We start from the raw sequence: 22604 nt of genomic DNA on the forward strand, positions 1-22604 counted from the left end.
ATTTGGAAACAGGGTCTCTTAAATCAGCTGAGGCTGGCTTTGAACTGGCATGATCCTCCTGTCTCAGCCTCCCAAGCGTGAGGATTACAAGTGTGCGCCACCATGCCCGGCTTTATTCTTTATTTTGAAACAGGGTCTAAGTTGCAGAGGGCCTCACTAAGTAGCTGAGGCTGGTCGTGAACCTGGGATCCTCCTTTCTCAGCCTTCCAAGTACTTGGATTACAAGCATGAGCCACCGTACCCGGCTGAAATCTATATTTTATAACACTATTTAGGGAAACATTTGTCTGCCATGTGGACTGATTGATAGGCTGGTCATGTGGATTCTTTTTTGTAAGCATTTAAAGGTTTTCAAGATTTTGTTTACATAAAAGTCAAAAAGCTTTGTTTCACAGAATAATTTAAAAATAAATTTAAATCACATTTCCTTAAAATGGCGGTCTCTGGCCTGGTACTAATAAGGCGCAAATGACATGGTCCAGTTTTGTGCAACTCATTCCTCTGTCATGTTCCCTATCCCGTCCCTCCCTTCTCTTCCTTCTCCACCTTCCTGCAGCAGTGGACTCTGGGGTGCTCTGAGTCCCTTGGCGCTTAGCTTCCACCCTGGAGAGGGGCCTGGAAGCCTGGGGGTAGATTCCAGGCTCAGCCTGGCCCCCATTACATCTTTTCCCCATTCTCTCAGTCTCTTTCTCTTTCCTGGCTCCTCCACACCAGCATTTACACATGCTTACGTCTCCTTAAACTTAAATAACCCCACATTTCTATCTAGCTAAGATGGAATTTCTTTTCACCCTTTCACCAGTTTCCTCCCTCCACCTCCTCCTCCTCCTCCCCTTCCTTCTCCTCCTTTTGTGCCGAGGATGGAACCCAGAGCCTTGTGGCTGCTAGGCAAATGCTCTACCACTGAACCCCACCCAGGCTCCCGTCTATCTTCTTAACCAATTTTTATACCTGCTGTCTCCACATCTATGATTTGACATCTTTCCCCATCACATCTCTGAAACTAACATTGCCAAGGTCATCAGAGACCTCCAGTGACATTTTCCTGCCCTCCTCATCTTGACCTTTGGCAGGCATTTAACTGCGGACTGATTCCTCCCTCTTGAAAACTTTCCTCAACCATCTTCCTTTTCTGCTCCAACCCTTCTCTGGCTCCCCTCACACGGCTCACAGGGCCCCGCATGGCCTGGCTGAGGTGAACATCTATAGCCTGGCCCCCATCTCTGTGCTGCACCCCTATGCTAATCTCCAGCTTCTCACCTCCCCTCAGCCCAGGGCGCCTCAGCCTCTTTCGGGCTCAGCACAGCTCCCACTCTCACTCTCACGGGCAGCTCTCTGTCATCCTGTAGCCTGGCAGCCCTCTCTAAGCCTGTGCGTGGGGTGCCCTTCCTCGAGCTCCCTCGCCACATCCCCCTTCCCACGTGGCTCCTTCCTCACAGTTGTAATGGCTAAATACAGGCTCCCGGAAGGAAGACTGGTCTTCTTTATTTTTTAAGTCCTCTTTCCATCATAGATTCTTGGCCACCATAGAATATATATTTAACATACATGGATGGATGAATGAGTCCCAAAGACCTCTGAGAAGAATTCTCAAACAACTATCCAGTGGCATATGGGAGCCAGCTGATGAGGCTTCTGAGAGCCATAGGAGCATGCAGGGATACCATGTTGATAGCTTAAAACTGGTGTGGCCACACATCAGGTCTCTTCCCACCGCCCCTCCTTTAACTACTGTATAATTGTATGAGAGAGCTCTCTAAAGAGGCCACAGACCCTCAGCAATGACTTGGAAGTAGTTCATTATTCTATGCGTACTCTAGAAACCTGATGACGATAATAAAGATAGCTACAGTTTAATGAAGATTTATCACATGCCAAACTACTGTGCTTTATGTACTTGGTCTTATTTAACCTTTGTAACAACCAAGCAGAGCAGGTACTAGTAACCCACCAAACAGAAGAGGATGCTGTGAATCGGATTTGTGGAAGTCGGCTCAGCTGATAAGGTGGAGCTGAAGACTGACACCAGATCTGTCCACTGAGCCAGCAGTCTAAACTCTGCTGCCGCCCTAGCCAGGTGCTGGGGCTTCAGTTCCTTTTTCTCACCTTCACTTCTCCAAAGCAGTCCCCGAATTCTCAGATAGCTTTCACAGCCAGCCTTCCAGTTGACTGATGATTATCCCAATGAATATTCATCTTACAGTGGGCCAACCAAGACCTTGACAGGCATTTCATCCAAAGAGAAATATCCAGGGGTTGTAGTTGTAAGAACTGGCTGTCAGCCGCAGAGTGACATTCTGAATCAAGATGGAGTCCACGGCCATACCACCCTGAAGGCACCCGATCTCGTCTGAATCAAGATGGCCATTTTAGTGACCTGATAACAATGGTGGAAGTTTTTTTTTTTTTTTTTTAAATATAACTATCTCATTCACCAGGAATAATATAGGTCAATAATCGTTTGTATTTGGGGATTAAAATGTTTCAGAGAAGGTGCCAGAACACCATCAAGCATATGATCCAAGGTTCTCTCCCAAGTATCCTTTAGTATTTGGTGGACATGGGACACTTTTAAATCAGAATCTAAATGTCTTGTCAGGGAAGAATGAAAGCTTTTTCTTTACCTTCTTAGGCTCAGTGACAGGAGGGTCCTGCTAGTTGAACTGACAAAAGATAGATTAACAAGAAAATAAAGGTTTATTTGATGTGCATTTAGGGGCCTCATAGAAATGAAATAAAAACCTCAATGGGTTAGTTAGATCCGGAAGCTCATATACCATTTTAACAAAGGCTGAAAAATTTGCGGAGAAGTGACAAGGTAAAGGAAAAAGGTTTCTAGCTTCTATGGAAAGTAGATTGTGGGAAGGTAAATATATGCAGGAAACCCAAGGAAGGGAAGGGTTATTTTAAGTTCCTCTCAGTACCAGCTCTGGGCTGTCTGGAGTGGTGTCTCATTCTGCTTTTCCTGGTACGGCATGGAGTGGGGCAGTAAGGGAACTTTGTGCCCTGCTTTTGGACAAATAGTGGGAGGGTAGAGAGCTTTTTTTCTCTCTCTCTTTTTTCTCTGTCTGCGGAGTCTCAATTGCCTCTATCTTAAAACAGCCCTTACACCAAAGTAGCATTTTAGGGGGTGCTTGTTCTGACTCCTTCTGTCCATAAACAGCAGTCTGTCCATTTGCACAGCTCCCTGGAGATGGTGGTGGGGAGACTAGATGCTGCTGCTGCGGTTCCTGGGCTTGAAGCCCAGACTTTATCACTGCGGGATACTGCTGCTTTCAAAAGTCCCTCCCGGAAATCTCAGCAAAGCTAGAATGGAAGGATAGGAGAGGAAGAAGGCTAAGGTTGATTAATGGAGGAGCTACGTCCGAATATGTGTAAAAGTTTGAATATAGCATGGTTAACCTGGATACTCATTGTTGGGAGGGGGGAAAGGGGAATGGGGGGAGAGGGCACCAAGCAGAGTCTAAATGTATACCATTTTCAATATGTCCCACATGAATAAAATTTGAAAAATAAACAAAAAAAAAATAAAAGTGCCTCCCATGTCCAGTCCATATCCTCCCATCTCGCCCCCTCCTTTCTCTTTCCCTTGTTCAAGCTGTTCTTCCTTCAGCTGTTTCCAGGCTTCAGGACCTCAGCCGTCCTAATCTAAGCAGTTTCCTGGCTTGTTCCCTGTGCAGCCTGATTCTTGGCCAGCCTCTCTGGCGGTTTCTTATTGAGGACTCCGTGCTGTACTACCTGATTTTTCCTCTGCATAGTTCCCATCCCTTGGCCAATCCAACAACCTCAGTCACTCCTTTTGTACACTGGAGATGCCGATGTAACTCACCAGAAGCTAATGGCTCCCTTAGGAGCTGGGAGCATGGTCGGAGGCTCCTGGTGCCTCGGGGACTAGGGGCTCTTTTATTTTCCCAGATGTCTTCCCTTCCTACTCCCCCCCCTTTTTTTTTGTGGTTTCTGACCTCCCATTTCTCCTTTGAGTGACATCCCCATATCCTTAAATCAATCCAGGTAGAACTACATTTTCTTTCTGGGAGAAAATGGTTCTTACATTTGAATTTTCCCTTCTACTTCTGAGCCTATGTATAAAAGCAGTGGTCTCTTCTTTGTTCCTGTCTTAGGAAAAGAGTTGCCTCTTTCTCCTAGAAAGTTGGTTTTTCCCCCCAGTTAGGTCTCTGGAGTATTTGAAAGAGTGTTATGGTGCCATTCCTCTGCTTCAAACCCTCCACATGTCTCCAATTACATTCTGACTAAAAGGCAAACTCCTTATACTCCAAGAAAAGCTTGCTCTCAAATGGTAGTTCTCTTCCCAGGCCGCCAGGGAAAGCTTAAAACTATAAACACATCTAGATACCTCTACCAGATATTTTAACTTCAAGGCTGAGATAAAATCTGGTCAACAGTATTTTTTAAAAAAGCCATCAGGCCGGGCGTGGTGGCGCACGCTTGTAATCCCAGCATTGGAAGGCTGAGACCAGAGGATCGCGGTTCGCGGACAACCTCAGCTACTTAGTGAGGCCCTCTGCAACTCAGTGAGACCCGGTTTCAAAATAAATAATAAAAAATAGAGCAGGGAGTGTAGCTCGGAGGTCAAATTCCCCTGGTTTCCATCCCCAGACCTGCAAAAAAAAAAAAAAAAAAAAAAATTACAAAATTAAAAAAAAATAAAAAAGCCATCAAGGTTCTGGGCATGGTGGCACACACCTGTAATCTCAGTACTTGGGGGTTCTGAGATAGACAGATCACAAGTTCAAGGCCAGCCTGGGCAACTTAGTGAGATCTTGTTTCAAAATAAAAAGGGCGCCGGGCGTGGTGGCGCACACTTGTAATCTCAGCACATGGAAGGCTGAGACAGGAGGATCGTACAGTTTCAAAGCCAGCTTCAGCTACTTAGTGAGGCTCTCAGCAACTTAGTGAGACCCTGTTTCAAATAAAGTATATAATAGGTCTGGGAGTATAGCCCGGAGGTAGAAAGCCCCTGGGTTCCATCCTCAGTACCGCAAAACAAAATAAATAAATAAATAAATAAATAAATAAATAAATAAATAAATGGGGCTAGGGATGTAGTTTGGAGGTAGAATGCTGTCCTGGGTTCAATCCTTAGTAAAACACACACACACACACACACACACACACACACACACACACACGGAAGAAAAAAAGAACCACCCTTCCCTTCCTCTCCAATCTCCATAAGGCCCTTTCCCAAACCTCAGGTTTCAGTTTTAAGGTCACTATTTCTGGGAGGTTATTTTCTGTCCCAGCACCACATTTGTCTCCTTCATCGCACATACCACGCATGTCTGCTTCCTTGTTGCTCATCTGTCTCCCCTCAGCGAGGCTAGAAGCTTCCTGGGGTCAGGTCCCTTCTCTGACGTTTGCCATCGAGCCTCCGGTGCCAAGCAGTTTGGCATGCAGGCACCTCTGAGGAATTGATAATAGGCACGGAGGTGCTTTTGGTCCCGCCTTCACCCTGTGGGAACCTGTCCCATTGATTTCTTTCTAGGAACTTTAGACTTTTTCCACTGATCTCCTTTTCTCAGTCTAAAGCTATATTCAAAATATTGCTATTCTAAAACAAGCATGTGCAGAAAACTCCTTTCGGCACCCACTCTTACTTGACTTTAAGCCTGTGTTCTTCCTTCTACGTATAGAAGCACTTTAGCCTGAGGATAAGTCAGGTTCCAAAACCAGGTTGTCTAGATCCAGACCCCATCGCTGTGACCTATGTGGTTTGAGATCTTGGGTAAGCCGGGCGTGGTGGCGCACGCTTGTAATCCCCGCGCTTGGGAGGCAGAGACAGGAGGATCGCAGAGTTTCAAAGCTAGCCATGTTCACTGGCTTAGGAGACCCTGTTTCCAAAAAAAAAAAAAAAAAAAAAAAATAGGTCTGGGAGTGTAGCCTGGAGGTAGAAGGGCTTCCAGGAACCCCAGTACCACCCAAAAAAAAAAAAAAAAAAAAAAAAAAAAAAAAAAAAAAAAAAGAGAGAGAGAGAGAGAGAGAGCTCTTGGGTAAATTACTTCATCTTGTGGCTCCTTTTCCTCATCCTTCAAATGGAGATGATGATAGTTCTTTCCCCATGGGGTTGCTATGAGGATTAAGTGAGGTGCTGGGTGTAATCGGTACAAAGCGTCTACTAAGTATTCTGCAAATATTGTTATTATTTCAGTACTGGATTCCTTAGAGTCATCTCCACTGATTGTTTCTGCTGTTTCCAAATTTCAGTAACTCCTCAACCCATTATAAATTATTCTGTGCTCCCAGGCATTACTTAATCCCATGGCTTCCCCCTGCTTCCCTCTCTCCCCTCCTTTCTTTCTTTGCACTGGGGTTTAAATCAAGAACCTCATGCATGCTAGACAAGCACTCTTCCACTGAGTTATGTTTTACTTTGAGGCAGAGTCTCTCTAAGTTGCCCAGGCTGGCCTCAAACTTGTGATCCTCCTGCCTCAGCCTCCTGGATAGCTGGGATTAATAGGCATGCACCACTGGCCCACAGCCTTTCCACCTCTCATTTCATCCGATCTTGCTGAGGCACAAGACTCTGTCAATAATCTCCTCCACTCTTTCCTTTCTTCTCTTTTCACATTTCTAGTTGCCCCCCTTTTAGGTCTCCCTCTGTTTCCTTCTTCTCTGTGGCTCCAGGGCTTTGTCCTTAGCCCTCTGTCTTCTGACTCTTCCTACTCAAACTGGGTAGTTCAAGCCATAGCTATGGCTTACAAACAACCCTGCTGATGAAATTCCCCAATCATTATCCTGATCTCAGACCTCCGGAACTGTCTGCTAATCACGATCCTCTCATGTGGATGCCCTACACGGGCACCAGATTAAACATGTCTAACCCAGATTAATTTCCCAGCAAAATCTTCTCCAATCTCTATCTCAATAAATTAATTGCACACTCCTTGTAAAATGCTTGTGATCAGAACTGCAGGGCAAATCCTCTGAATGCTAAACAAATGTCTGCTTTCCTTTGGAAACAAAAGAGTGAAAGGCTGATTAGTTACCCATCAAAATTAAGTGAAAAGACGACTTTAGATCAAGCTCTAGCTCAAAGTTAGCTCTGACCCTGCCTGCTTGTGTGATTTAAAATAAGGATGATAAGTGAGAACGCAGGACCTTAGGGCATAATACATTTACCCTAATGAGTAGCTTCATGCTTTCTTACCCTGGACTTTACTTACAACTTGCTTCAAAGGCTTATAGATTCTAAACCCATGACTTTTCTCTCTCATCAGGGACAGTGGTTGCTGGAGTTGCTGGGACCAAATGCCTCACTCAGTACCATCTCTTTGAAGTCACTGTGAACACAGACTCCTGAATGGTGAGCCAAGGTGAGATGCCTCTTCTGGCCAAGAGTTAAGATTTAGTTTTCCTATCGGACTAGTTATTGCCATCTAAAAATCCTTCAAAAAATTTTCCTTTTAGCTCCTTATTTGTCAGATTAAAATGGAGTCAATTCGGGGCATTAATATCACAACTGCTTAGATAAGCACTGGTGAACAACCTGTAAGCCCAGTACTTGGGAGGCGGAGATGGGAGAATTGCAGAGTTGAGACCAGCCTCAGCAGCTTCCCAAGACCCTTAGTAACTTAGTGAGACCCTGTTTCAGAATAAAAAAGTAAGATAGAGAAAAGGGTGCAGTTCAGAGGTAGAACACCCCTGGGTTCAATCCCTAGAACCAAACCAAACCAAAACAAAAACTGGTGAATCTTAATGGGGAGTGGGAAACACCCATTGGAGCTTTGTACAGATGGCAATGCAGGTTACATGGAAATGTTGTGAGATATATTGTTTCAGTGATCTGATTGTGATCTGGATTCTCCCAGGGCTTTAAGGTAGTGAAGTTCAAGCTCTTCCAGATGTGTTCTACTTGAGTTCAGTTACTTGCTTCTGTGAAGAAGCTCACGTGAACCTATGTGAGCCTCCAGAGAGTGGAAAGTAACCCTGGTGATGGCAGGGAGAGGTCGAGGGGGGCTAAGTGTGCTTTCTGCCCTTGTTGGGATGATTTCCTGCAGCCTGTCAGCTGATCACAGAGGAGTAGAAGGCAGGGTCTGGCCATCACTCATTACACCTCATCACCTTGTAAGAGAATCTGCAGTCCCTGGGTCCCTATAAACAGAGCCATTGCTGAGCGACACAGAATGGGCTGACATTGGTTATTGTGAATAAAAGCACTGAAGAAAAATGGCACAGGACAGAATAAGACATTCAAGAAAAGCTATTCAAATCTACTGCAATAGAGGACAGAAACGAAAGGAGGAACACTTTCACACATGGAGTGATGCTAATATAAGAGTCCAAGTGTGTGTTAAGAAATAGGTTGGTCCATGTGACCCTCAAGTCTTTAAAGTTTGTGAATTGGTGCTTATTGAAGTTAGGCTTCTACCCTTCCACGAATTCTGGGAGCTAGGAGTGCTGGTGAGTGCGTGTGTGTGTGTGTGTGTGTGTGTGTTACTGGGGATTGAACCCAGGGGCTTTCTACCTCTAAGTTACACTTTCAGCCTTATTTTAATCTTTATTTTGAAACAGGGTCTCACTAAGTTGCAGAGGGCCTTACAAGTTGCTGAGGCTGGTTGCAAACCTGCCATCCTCCTGTCTCAGTCTCCCAGATACTAGGATTATGCTGGCACCAGCCGGCAAGAGTAGGGGTTCTGAAGTGAGGCGTGAGGATGAAGAGTTTTTAACCCTAACGTGGGGGAGCCGCAGCCTACTATCTCTACTGGTCGACCCCTGGTCATGGGTCAATATTTCCTACAGGTTGACGACTATGCCTGGGTCAGTATTCTCTATCACGCGGACACTCCTGGCCAACACAGCTTCTGGGTCAATCTCATCTTTATTGCGCCGATGCCGACCTTGTTTTTCCAGAGGTATTTATACACAGCTACAAGTCAATCAACATTCTTGTGCTACCACCACCAGAATACAATAAAGACCAATACAAAACACACACATTACAGATAGGCCTATCAGTACCCTCGTGTCATCACCACCTGATCCTCTCTCAGACCTCTTTGAACTTTCCATAACCCCAAACCTTGTTGACTCTGGGCGAAGGACAGTCAGCTGAGTCAGAGACACCAATCTAGGGGAAGGCCTTAATGGCTCCCAACAATTCCCCCTTTTTTACTATATTCTAAGAAGACTGTGTCTGTCTTAGGTTGTTTCCTTTTTGTATCAAGGATTACCCGTCTTTGGATAATACAGAGCTAAGCTGTATATCCTGTCTTAGGTTTCCTTGTCCCAAGGAAATCTTACCCATCATTGACTACCAGCCTCTTAAATGGGGGTACGTAAATTGTGCACTTCTGCTGAAAAACTGTTCTCACTTTGTCCTGAGACCACACTTTGTCCCGAGTCTCTAATAAACAAGGTATTGGGAGTATCATGTAATATAGGTATTTCAGCAAGACATTTTTCTCCAATTAACACAATGCTTTTTACATGTTGAATCAGAGTTACAGAGTAAACAAGTTATTAGCAGGCTAACATTTTTATCTCCTTTCCCTGGGTAACCAGGGCCCCACAAGACCAAATCTTCAATAGCACAATTACTTATCAGTCTTTGTCCAAAATAATCAAAAGTACCAATTTCCAAAATAATACTATCAGTCTTTGTACTATCAATTCTCTGTCCAAAATATCAGTCTCTGTACTTGTTCTGCAATATCACAGGTGTCAACTGTAGACATCCCATCTTCCTGACATTTTTAACAGTTCTTTGTTCAGCATAACCAAAAGTTTCCTCAATGGGTGCAAAATTCAAAGCAAGAAGTCCCAGCAATCGCAAGTTGTTACTGAAGACAGCGATCTCCCGCTGCTCCTAAATAGCTGGATGAAGTATGGGATGATCTGGAACGTAAGTCCATGTTTCAGTCACCAGCATTAATCCGAGAGTATTCTATCTTTCAGTCATCAGCACCAATCTGAGAGTCTTCTATTCTTGCTTGAGACCTGCTCGAGGGTGTTGTAAATGAAGCATTAAAGGCTCTATAACACCCTGATTATTTATTCCTAGACCTTCTTCTGGTAAAAGTCCTTGATCTAGCATTTGCTGTGTCACTATAGGACTGGGGCTATAAAGATATACCCCCATGTTCTGCATAACATCTTGGCCCCATAAGTTGACAGGAAGTCCTGGAACAATATAGGGCTGAAAAACTCCGGTATGGCCTTCCTCATCTTTCCAAGTAAGCCAATCACTGCTTTGTTTGGGGTTTTGCGTCTGTCCTATGCCTTTAAGGTGAGTTAGGGAAGAATGCTTAGGCCATTTGTTAGGCCATAGATCAGCTCTTATGACAAACATCTGCCTCTGTGTCTAATAACCCTGAAAATTCTTTCCCATTAATAAACAATTTCAATTCTGGTCTTTGAGTTCCAGTCGCTTGGACCCAAAAAGCATCTGATGAACCAAATCCCTTTTTACCCCGTTTAGGTCTCTGAGCACTATTATTCGTTTGCACCTGAGGTAGCAATACTAATTGTGCCAGTCGTTAGCCTACATTAAAAACAGCTATCCCTTGAGGAGAATGTATCATGATTTTTATTTCTTCTTCATAGTCAAAATTAACTATGCCAGGGGCTACTATAATTCCCTTCATGGTGACACTACTCCATCTTAACAACAATCCTACTGTCCCTTTAGGTAACGGACCATAAATGCCAGTAGGAAGGGCTTGCATTCCCATTTCAGGAGTTAATACTGTATAGGTGGAGGCACTGAGGTCTAATCCTGCACTGCCTGGGGTTGCTCTAAATAAGTCCTGAATGGTTTGTTTTGTTGACAGTGGTCCTGCTGTGGTACAGCTGTCTGAAGTGTCCCATAACATTGTTGCTGCGGGGCCTGAGGCGGGCCCCTCCTTCCGTTTCCCAACAGGAACTGATTCCCTTGCTCATCAGTCCTTGATTTACATTCCTTAGCCCAATGCTTCCCTCTTTTACATTGAGGGAATAAGCCTGGCTCTCGTCTATTACTAGCATTCTGCCTCTGTGGACAGTTAACTAAATGACCATTTTGTCTATACCCATAGCTTTTCTTAGGTCCCGATTTATGTTGCTGGAAAAGGATTTCTTGTACAGTTTTCCCTTGTAATGCCGCAGCCATAGCTAGTCCCTGTGTATATGCAGGTCCTATATCGGAACACAGCCGAATATAATCAGACAGGTCTCCTTTCTTTCTAAAAGGGCGTAAGGCAGTTTGATAAACAATATTAACATTCTCAAAGGCTAATTGCTTTACGAGCAACAGCCCTGCTTCACTGTCGCCTATCAATCGACTAGCAGTTTGTAATAACCTGGCTACAAACTCCTGATATGGCTCATCTGGTCCTTGTCTTGTTTTTGAAAGATCTTCAGTTTGTTTTCCTGAAGAGGGCAACTTGTTCCATGCTCGACGCGCAGCAGCATTGGTCTGAGCATAAGAAGCTAAATTTTAATCACTGAGCAGTCTCCCTAAACTGTCCTTCTCCTGCTAACATATCAAAATGTATGGGTATTCCCTGAGCTACGTTCAAATCTGCTGCGGATTGGCATTGTTCTGCAAATTCAGACTTCCACAATAAAAAATCACCCCCTGATAAACAAGCTCGGCCTATCTGTTTCCAATCAGAAGGACACAAAGCCTCCATAGAGAGATTCTAACATGGCTTGAGTAAAAGGTGCTGTTGGTCCATACTGAGCACAAGCCGTTTTTAATTCTTTTCATTGTTTGAAAGGAAAAGGCCTATGTCCTGTAATAACACCTCCTTGACTGTCAGCATTTTCAGTAACTGAATTATTTCAAAGGAAAGGGTGTATGTCCTCTAATAACACCTCCTTGACCCAGTTTTGTCGGCATCTAAGAAATCTAATAGCACTTCCTTAACCATCAGGCTGTTCAGTATCAGGGAAAACTCTAAATCCCCTAGTATCTACTCCATTTTTTGCAGCACGATTTATAGCTGCTTGAAGTCGTGAAATTAAAGAAAACAACTCATCTATAGTACTGAGCAGCAGATTCTTCCTTAGGAAGCCTAACACAAAGCATGCCTTCTAACATATATGCAAAAAACAAAAATCTTATTTTTTGACCCATTGGATTTTTACAACTCTTATGTTAGGAACTAATCTTCTGACCGATCCTCTATTACTATTTACACGTTAGGCGCCTTCATTTTCTATCCTAGTTTCTTTCTTCATTTTCTATTTTCTATCTTAGTTTCTTTCTTCATTTGCCGGCTTAGTTTCTTTTGCTCAAAGCTTTACTTTAGTGACCGATTATATATTACAAAATTCCCACGTTTCACCGCTACCAAAAATCTTTTGAGTGCACTCCTTTTTTATTCAGCGGTGTCCTTCACGGGATCCTGTTTCAGAATTTCCCTGTACAGGCCACCACCTGCCGGAGCCAGCCGGCAAGAGTACGGGTTCTGAAGTGAGGCGTGAGGATGAAGAGTTTTTAACCCTAACGTGGGGGAGCCGCCAGCCTACTATCTCTACTGGTCAAACCTGTTCATGGGTCAATATTTCCTACGGGTCGACGACTATGCCTGGGTCAGTATTCTCTATCGCGCGGACACTCCTGGCCAAGGCAGCTTCTGGGTCAATCTCGTCCTTATTGCGCTGACGCCGACCTTGTTTTTCCAGAGGTATTTATACACAGCTACAGGTCAATCAATATTCTCGTGCTACCACCACCAGAATACAATAAAGACCAATACAAAACACACACATTACAGATAGGCCTATCAGTACCCTCGTGTTATCACCACCTGATCCTCTCTCAGACCTCTTTGAACTTTCCATAACCCCAAACCTTGTTGACTCTGGGCGAAGGACAGTCAGCTGAGTCAGAGACACCAATCTAGGGGAAGGCCTTAATGGCTCCCAACAGGATTACAAGCGAGAGCCACCACACTCAGCGTCTGGCCTGTCCTTCCTTCCTTCCTTCCTTCCTTCCTTCCTTCCTTCCTTCCTCCCTCCCTCCCTCCCTCCCCCCCCTCCTCCTCCTCCTCCTCCTCCTCCTCCTCCTCCTCTTCCTTCTTCTTCTTCTTCTTCTTCTTCTTCTTCTTCTTCTTCTTCTTTCTCTCTCTCTCTCTCTCTCTCTCTCTCTCTCTCTCTCTCTCTTTGATACTGGGGATTGAACCAAGAGCATTCTACCTCCAAGCTACACTCCCAGTCCTAGTTTTTATTCTTTATTTTGAAACAGGGTCTCACTAAGTTGCAGAGGGCCTAAGTAGTTGAGGCTGGCCTCAAACCTGCAGTCCTCCTGTCTCAGCCTCCAAAGTACTAAGTGTTCAAGCATGCACCACCACACCCAGTTCCTGGCTTCTGGTCTTTCTTGAGTACATTTGAATGAGATACATTCCAGATCCTTGACAGGGACATTCCTGGGTTATGACAGTGGCAAGAGATGGAGATTTCCATCTCAAAAGACTAGAGATAGAATCACAGTCACAAGTTTTCTAAAGTAAATGCTGTAAGAAAGGAAGGTCAGGAAGAAGGCATCTAACAGGGGTTTAGCTGAGGGGAACATTAAGACCATCTTAAGTCAAAAGCCAAAAATTTCCAGTTGGATTGTTAGGATGTGTTACCACTCAGCTCATTTCAGGGTGACTTTTGAAAAAAAAATTGATAGCCAAGGACTTTTCCCCTTTTCAAACCACTTTCTTTAATTAATAAAGGCTCTTTAACAAAAATATTCAAGAAGTAAAAGATTAGAATTCCATTAAAAGCCTGATCTCGAATCCTCTACTGAGTTAGTAAAAGCTCAAAATAAGGCTTCCCTTTTAGAAAAATGTATTCTTTTCTCTGTACAGACAGTGATTTTAAGGTCACCCATTTTCTGCTTCTCGTGACTTATCTCTGTGGGGGGACAGCTTAGAATTTAGAGTGATATTATTGAAGTTTAAGGCATCAGCTTTGGGATCCTGGCTATGTAATTTGTAACTTGTATTTTCTTGGGCCTGTGAGTCTAGCCTCCTTTGTGAGTCTAGCTATCTCTTAGGGGTGCTTTAAGGATTAAATGTCAAAGTACATTTTCAGAGCTTGGTACAAAGCTATGCGTGGAGGCGCACGCTTGTAATCCCAGCTCTTGGGATGCTGAGACAGGAGGATCGCACAGGTTCGAAGCCAGCCTCAGCTACTTAGTGAAGCTCTCTGCAACTTAGTGAGACCCTGTTTTCAAATAAAGTATAAAAGGGGTATGTATGTGTGTAGAGGTGTGGGCTTTCCCTGGAGCCCCTTATCCCCAGGTGGGAGGTCATGCTACTAGCTTTTTAGGTAGTCAAGAGATAAGCATTTATATATCATCAAATTACATCATGATAAAGTTATTTACTTTCCAGTTCTTTTTCAGCCCTTCTGATTATGGCGAGACAAGGGAGGGGGGGTCCTGATTTTGAGCTAGGATACTTTGACTGCTTTCCTTCTCTTCATTAAAAAGATTAAATGAGTCTGTTTAAAGAAAAATTTTAACTCAGTGCAGGTGAATGCATAGTTGTGGCAGAAGTCATGATGTTGCATGCACCTGACATGGAAAGCGCATCATCTTGGACCCAAGAAATGGTTAGAGCGAGAGTTCAGGTTTTCAGGGGAGTTTTATAGTCTCACTATTGTCCTGATCACTCTTAGTTCAGGTATTGAAAAGCTGCTTGAGAGAGGAATGTGATAAGTAGGGGAAGATATTCCTGAAGAATTATCCAAAAGGAGTAGACACCAAGTTTTCTTTAGAATATGCAAGGTTTTCCCAGGCCAATAGGTTCTGCCACATACCCAGTGTGGGAAAATCCAATCCAGGTACAGGATATTATTCCAAACACTTGGGGATGTTTTCCGGGATGTGCCTGGGGTCCCAATTTTGCTAGATGAGATTCTTGGAGTTGAATTTCCTTGGTCATGCTTCAGAGTTGCTCTTTTTTTTTTTCAGGGCAAAGCAAAAGAAGGGGATGTTGCATGGGTTTATGTAACTGTGTTCTTTCCTCTTTGGCTTTCCAGCTCTGAAAACCCAGTGCAGTTCAAGTGCTTATCAAATCTTGGACCAAATTGAAGACTACATACTGGTGTGCTGTGGGAACTTAGAAGTCAAGGTAGATATTGGCTTCTTGTATCTGTGGAGGTGGATGAGGGAGAGAGGTGCTCCCAAACCACGCTAGCCATGAAAGTCCTGTGTGTTACTATGCTCAGTAAACTCATAGGTAGGCTTTGCAGCCCTGTATAATTCTGTTCCTGCCACAGGGGGAAATGTTTCCAATGAAATTGGAAATATCAGGATTAGACCCAGGGTCAGTCTATCCAGCCCTTCTAATATCTGAAACAGTCTCATTAAGTTATCACACACTGGCATTAAATCATTTTAGCCTCCCAAGCACTGGGATTAAAGGAATGCACCATTGTGCCTGGCTGGAAATCCTTTGATTTTTGATTAAGATCTTAGCCTAGGCAGCGTTTTGGACTAAACATCTGCTAGAGAATTGCATAAGCTTTCTTGGGTTCATCAAGTATATGGGTTTTTTCCCCCATTCCCAGCCCTGTGGGAGCAGATCAGACTTTGTTTGAGAAGCTCCTTTTTGTGGAGTGGGGAGGAGGAGGGAGAGGCAGGGCCAACAATTCTTGGCAAAACTGTGAAACAGTCAAATATGTTCTAAGTTTCTCCACATTCCAATTCCAAATCCTTCTCTCTGGTTTCAGCCTTTTTCTCTTTCCAGTCTTCTCCCAATGATTAGGGGTCTTCTTATAAAAAATCTATTCAGTTATTCATTCCCAGTGAGGCACTCCTAGGTTCTGTCCCCCACTCTGAAGAATTTTATTGGTGAAGTCTGATTATATGTCATAGTGAGCTTCAAAACAATACATTCATATAAGCACACAACATCTGATGCGGTTTCCTCCTTGGCCCATTTTGCTACCACCCTCCTCCCTCCCTGTACATGCTAGTAAGGTTGTTGATGATATTTTCATCTAGGGAAATAATATTATTTGGTCTGTGTCCTTCCACAAGCCTCCTTTCCCCCCTTTTCTCCTCCCTCTCACAATCATTTCCCACTATTCTATTGGTCTCATTTTTATTATCATGAAGTTCTTTTTTCCTATTTTTTCTTTAGCTTTCACATATGAGACAAAGCATATGACTCTTGACTTTCTGAGACTGGCTGATTTCACTTAATGTACTGTTCTCTAGTTATAACAATTTTCCTGCAAATGACATAGTTTTGTTCTTTAAAGCTGAGCAAAATTCCGTTGTATGCATAAGTATATTCCCTTTCTAAGGTTATTTTATTTTATTTTTGTGGTACCGGGGATTGAGCTCAGAGGCATTCTACCTCTGAGCTATATCCCTAGCCCTATTTTATTTTTATTTTGAAGCAGGGTCCCACTAGGTTGATGAGAATCTTACTCACTACTTGCTGAGACTATCCTCAAATCTGTGATCCTCCTGTCTCAGCCTCCGAAGTACTGAGATTACAAGTGTGTGCCACCATGCCTGGTGTGGGTTTTATTTTAAAAGAGGATCAATCCCTAGAAAGGGCAATGAAATAAAGTACATTAAAGTAATTGAAATTGAGGGTGAGGGAGATTTCTCATCAGGTAAGCCTTCCATCCAAGGGATGAGGGGCACAGGGGCACTCCTGGCTCTCCTTCCACCAGAGCCAATCAGTTCTGGTTTGACCAGGACGGCTCATTCTGCTCCAGCTCCCCTAGATGGAATGTCAGAGGAATAAATGTATAATTCAGTAAAAGGCCAAATAAACCAGTTCTATCAGAAGCCAATATAACCAGCTATAAGATAATGTGAGATACATGTACATTATTTGTGGGCTGTTCCCTCCAGACATTGCCCAGATAGTTGCTGTGGTATTTTTGTATATTTAAAATATAAAATATGTTCAGAAAGAGTGCCATGGTAACCCACATAGAAAAGTCCTGGGAAAGCAACTCACTCCTGTAGCTTAACTCTGAGATTCTTTATTGCACGGGGCTCTGCCTGCATGATGTTTCTCGATTGAAAGGAATCTCCGTTAATTCAGCTGGATTGGGTGGGCAAATACAGGCAGATAATATTTCTTTTGCAGAGTCTGTCAAAACAAACCAAGAGTGAATGACCCTCAGTACTAGTCCCCATGTAAGGGAGAGGCTGTGACTCTAGCCCCTGCAGGAGGGAGGCTGCTACTGATCCAGAGTTGATGGAAGGGCACTGAGTTTTCACTGGGGGATACTGCTTGCCCGGTAACTCTCCTAAAAAGAAGATGCCAGCCCTCAGCGTTACTGGGTCATCATCCTCTTTTAGCTCTGCCGGGAGGGCTGAGTAGCTGCAGAGTCCGAGTTTGTCTCTCCCCTTCCGGCTTGGCAGCACACTGGGTTCGTTAGCCACAGCAGCATTAGTGAGCATGTGGGTGACCGTGACTCATTAGTCAGCCAGTGTGTCATGGTGCCCATGAAGCTATTGTCTTTGCCCACAATTTGGGGCATGCACTCAACAGCCATGAGGGTAGCCAATTAAAGAACTGCCTCTTGGGGATACCAATCCCCGGGGACCCCAGGGCTCCCTGGGTGGACTTGAGGATGTGAGCTGCTGTGTGCAATGACTTGGTGAGTCTATCACTGGATGCCTCCCTTTCTGGCTAAGAATTGGTTGTGTTTTTTTTGTTGTTGTTGTTGATTTTGTTTTTTTCTAATTAAAAATCTGTGCATTTCTTCCTAGAGGAACGGAGAAATGGTTGCCTATTGGCTGGGGTTGTGGGGGAGACAAGTTTGCTATAGATCCCCAAAAGGTCTGTGGCATAGCTGTCCCTATTCAAGGACTAGAGAGAAGCGGTTCCTATATAATTTCTGTAAACTGCTCTTTAACTCAGCTTAGAGTCACTGTTTGTCTACACCTGGCTTTTGACTCTTTCTAACTGTGCAGAGCAGCCTGCCACACTCTTCTCATGGAATGCAAAGGAGCCTAGAGTTTGAAATGTTAGTAGCGTCTCTGGGCCTTATGGGAAGGGTAACATCTGCTCCCTCAAGATTAAAACTAAATAAGCTCTCTGTCTCCCTCTCTCTCTGCCTCTGTCTCTGTCCCTGTCTCTCTCTCTCCCCTTCCTCTCATTTTCCTTTTTCCCAGAGAAAATGAGTGTGTTAATGGCCCTTGCACAGGAACACAGGCAGCCAAAGAAAAATTCATAAGTCAGATGTCAGTAAGGAACAGTGTTGTCCAGTTTGGGTGGCAGATACAGGCTTCATTAAACATACCAGGGCAGGGCTAATTCACAACACAATTTCGAGACTGGCAATGTAATCCCTAAGCCATCTGCTTCCTTCCTCTCCCCGCTCTTGCGCTTAGTCCCTCGGCCCTCACTGTGGCCACTCTCACTTGGCATTCTAGAGAATTTCCTCCTCTGGCCTCCAGGCAAACCCAGCTATCACGGGGACTTTACTAGTGACCGACTTCTCATTAATGAAATAAATTACTCTTATTGTGATATTAACTTTGGATCAGACATATTTGCATTGACCACCAGTGTTTTAAAATAAGTTAAAACAATGATCACCTTTGTTTTATTTCAGGAAGTAACACAACAATGAGAGCTCAGGTTTGGGGACAGAGGCTGTAACTGGGATAACTCCAGCCAAAGAAATATGTAATGTAGGCAACGTGGCTTCATTGAGAAGAATGTACCATACCTGTCAAGTGCTAAGGAACAGTGGCAACCAGGGACAGTCTCCACAACTTAGCAAAACCCTGTGGAACTTAGTGAGACCCTGTTTAAAATAAAATAAAAAGGTTTGGAGGTATTTCTTGGAGGTAGAATTTCCTGGGGTTCAATCCCAAGTGCCAAGAAAAAAAAAAAGTGAAAGTGCTCCAACCCCTTACTTGTAGACCACAGAGAGGGAGCCACCTTGCCAAAGTTCAGGAGTGAGTCCTGTCCCAAGGCAGAGTTCGGAGACTTCCGGGTTGTACCCCACCTTCACCAGGGCCTGGGCTTTATGTGTCTGTCTGGGTCAGCACCAGAGGGTTACCACGTGGCCGGTGTCCTGTGGGTTCACTCAGATCGCCTGTTATTTCTCAGCAGGTAGGCAGGACCTAAGGAAATGCGTGGAGGGCCCTCAGTAGAATCTGTGTGCCCATGTTTTAACCACTTAGAGCCTTTTAGTGGTTAGGCAATCCTAACCACTTTGAGCTTTTATGCAGAGAGCTGTAGTAGCTGTAGTAGCCTTCTCTGCTAGAAGGAAGATAATGCTTATCTAACAAAGTTGTGTTAAAATTCTTACACTCCACCGAGGCACACAGTAATAACTTAATATTTTAGTTTGAATAAAAGGAAACAGTTGTTATTGTCAGGACAAACCATAGGATAAATTAATGGAGGTAGTAAATGTCAAAATTATTGTGTTCAGTGCTCTGGGCCATTTCAGGGCTGAGAGAAAAGAATAACCAGATGCGAGAATTGTAGCAATGGGAAAATTGAGACTATCTGGGGATTGGCAAGATGAGGAGGCATGAAGAGTGAGGAAAAGTCAAAGGTAAGAAAATAATTGAGAATTGGGCACAGTGGTGCATACCCTTAATCCCAGTACTTGGGAGGCTGAGACTGGAGGATCCCAATTTTGAGGGCAGCCTTAGCAATATAGTGAGACTCTTAGCAACCTAGCAAAACCTTGATTCAAAACTAAAAAATAAAAGGGGCTGGGGTGTGTGGCTTGGAGGTAGAATGCCCCGGGTTCAATACCCATTACCTACCACGCACCCCCACAGCAATTGAGGTAAAACCCATGTGGTTATCATAAAAAAATGGTGGAATATTTGGCCTGGAGCTGTGGGATTGGAAGGGCTGGTGATGCAGAATGGGGAGAAGGATGGATGTCCTTGTGAAGCCCAAGAGTGTGCTTGCCAAAGAGAGCTGTCCTCACCGAAGCAGAGATTGCAGGAGAACTGAGATTTTTCTTTCAGAGTTTTTTTGTAATTTGTATTTACTCTGTAGCAGGAACAGGAAAACACACAATACATTGAGATATTTTTAAGGTTATTTTAAATTAGACTTCAGGGGGAAAATCAAGCAGTTCAAGGAGAAACAAGCATATAATAATGTTGGTAATTTGAAGTGTCTGCTTAGCTGGGTGCAGTGACACATGCTTGTAACTGCAGCTACTCAGGAGGCTGAGCTGTGTGGATTACGAGTTTAAGGCCAGCCTGGGCAAAGGTGTGCTATACAAATTCTTCTGCCTTGTCCTTTCTTCCGGGGCCATGTCCTTCAGTTGGCCATGCTTTTGTCTGTAAAGATGCTATTGTTAGTACCATAAAGCGTTTCTTCTGTCTTTCTAGATGATGAGAGCACAGGCAGCTTCTCCTGTGAAGGGATGTGAGTCAGTCCTCAGGGTAATCAGCTGATATGCATGGACCCAAGCTCCATTTCTTCCATGAGTTTGGAGAAGGGATCTTGCTCTATTTTTGATATTTATTTTTTCTGGTTTTTTTTGAGGGAGCTTAATTTTCTCTTTCTTGCCTAGTTTGCTAAGGTATCTGTTTAGATTATTGATTTTACATTTTATTTTCTAATAAAAACAGTGTGCTATGGATTTCTATGTAAGCACTATTTTCACCACACATTTTGATAAGTTGCATTTTCATTATCACTTAATTTTTAATGTTTTTAACTTTCTCTTATATTTCTTCTTTGACCTATGTGTTTTTTAGAGCCATGTTGCTTAATTTCCAAATATTTTGGGATTCTGCAGCGATTATTCCGTCATTGTTTTCTAGTTTAATTCTATTGTGGTTTAATGACATGCATTGCATGATGTTTATTCTTTTAGACTGAGGGTGTGTTTTATGGCCCAGAATGTGCCCTGTCTTGGTATATGTTCCATGAGAGCTTGAGAAGAATGTGTATTCTGCTGTTGTTAAGTGAAGGAGTCTATCGATGTTCATTATAGTCACTCTATTAATGGTATGGTTGAGTTCAGCTATATTTTTTATTGATTTTCTGCCACCTGGATCTGTCCATTTCTGATATAGAGGTATAGAAGTCTCCAATAGTAGATTCATCTATTTTTTCTTGACATTTGATCAGTTTTTGTGTCATGTATTTTTACACACACACACACATACACACACACACACACACACACACACACACACACACACAGAATTGTTATGTCTTCTTGGACAATTGACCCTTTCTTCATTATAAAATGTCATCTATCTTGGTCAGCTCAGGCTGCCATAACAGAATACCACAGACTAAGTGGCTTAAATAGTAGACATTAATTTTCTTACAGTTCTGGAGGCTAGAAACTCAAGATCAGGTATATGTTCCTTGGGAACTTGAGAAGAATGTCAAGAATTGTCAGTTTTTAGTGAGGCTTCTCTTCTTGGCTTCTTGGTAGCCACCATTTTGCTCTGCGCTCAAATGACCTCTTTATATGCCTGCAGAATGAAACTGAAAGGGACTTCTGGTATCTTTTCTTTTAAGAACAGTAATCTGCCGGGTGTGGTGGCGCACTCTTATAATCCCCGTGCTTGGGAGGCAGAGACAGGAGGATGGCGCAGGTTCGAAGCCAGCCACGTGCACTGGCTTAGGAGCCTTGTTTCCAAATAAAAAATATAAAAATAGGTCTGAGAGTGTAGCCCAGAGGTAGAAGGGCTTCCAGGAACCCCAGTACCACCAAAAAAAAAAAAAAAAAAAAAAAGAAAGAACAGTAATCCCATTATACCAGGGCCTCAACCATAAGACCTCATTTAACACTATCTCCTTATGTAGGCTTTATCTCTAAATGTAGTCACATTGAGGGTTAAGATTCAACATGTGAATTTTGAAGGAACATAGTTCACCCTATGGCACCTTCTTTTTTTTTTCCTTTTTTTTATTGGTGCACTGTATTCATACATCATAGTGGGATACAAACTTTTGTAGACATACATGCACACATCGCCCAGTCAGCCCCCACCCGATCCCCACCCCATTCTCTCCCCATCCCTCCCTCCCATGCTTGGCTTAGTGGTTGACATCTAGTATTATAGCAATTTATCAAAAATTAAAAATGATAATCTCACATAACAGTTTCATTTGTCTGATACCAAGCTTTTGATGACTTAAAGATAACATTTCAATATTTCTTTTTACTTTCTTTCTTACCAGAGAATATTTTTTTTTCTATTTTTTTAGGTGAAACTATCATATATTTATATATTTATTTTTCAGAAAAAAACTCTATCCTAATATGGAATATGGACTCTAGATACCCAAAACAATCTTGGAAAAGAACAAAGCTAGAAGATATATATTTTCTGATTTCAAACCATATAAAGCTACAATAATTGAAACTGTGTAGTACTATTCTAAAGGCAGATATATAAACCATTGGAGTTAAATAAAAGCCTAGAGCTAAATTCTTCCCTATATTGTCAAGTTATTTTTGACAAGGTTTCCACGAACACTTGGTGGTAGAAATAATAATATTTTAACTAAATATTGTTGAAACATAGTAATTACATGGAAAAGAATAAAGTTGGACCCTTACCTAATCCCATATACAAATATTAACTCAAAATAGATAAAAGACCTAAATATAAATCTTAAGACTATAAACTTTTAGGAGAAAATCTGGGTCATAAAACCTCACAACACTGAAATTGGCAGTGA

Source organism: Muscardinus avellanarius (genome assembly GCF_963383645.1).
Source record: "Muscardinus avellanarius genome assembly, chromosome: 13".
NCBI lineage: Eukaryota > Metazoa > Chordata > Mammalia > Rodentia > Gliridae > Muscardinus > Muscardinus avellanarius.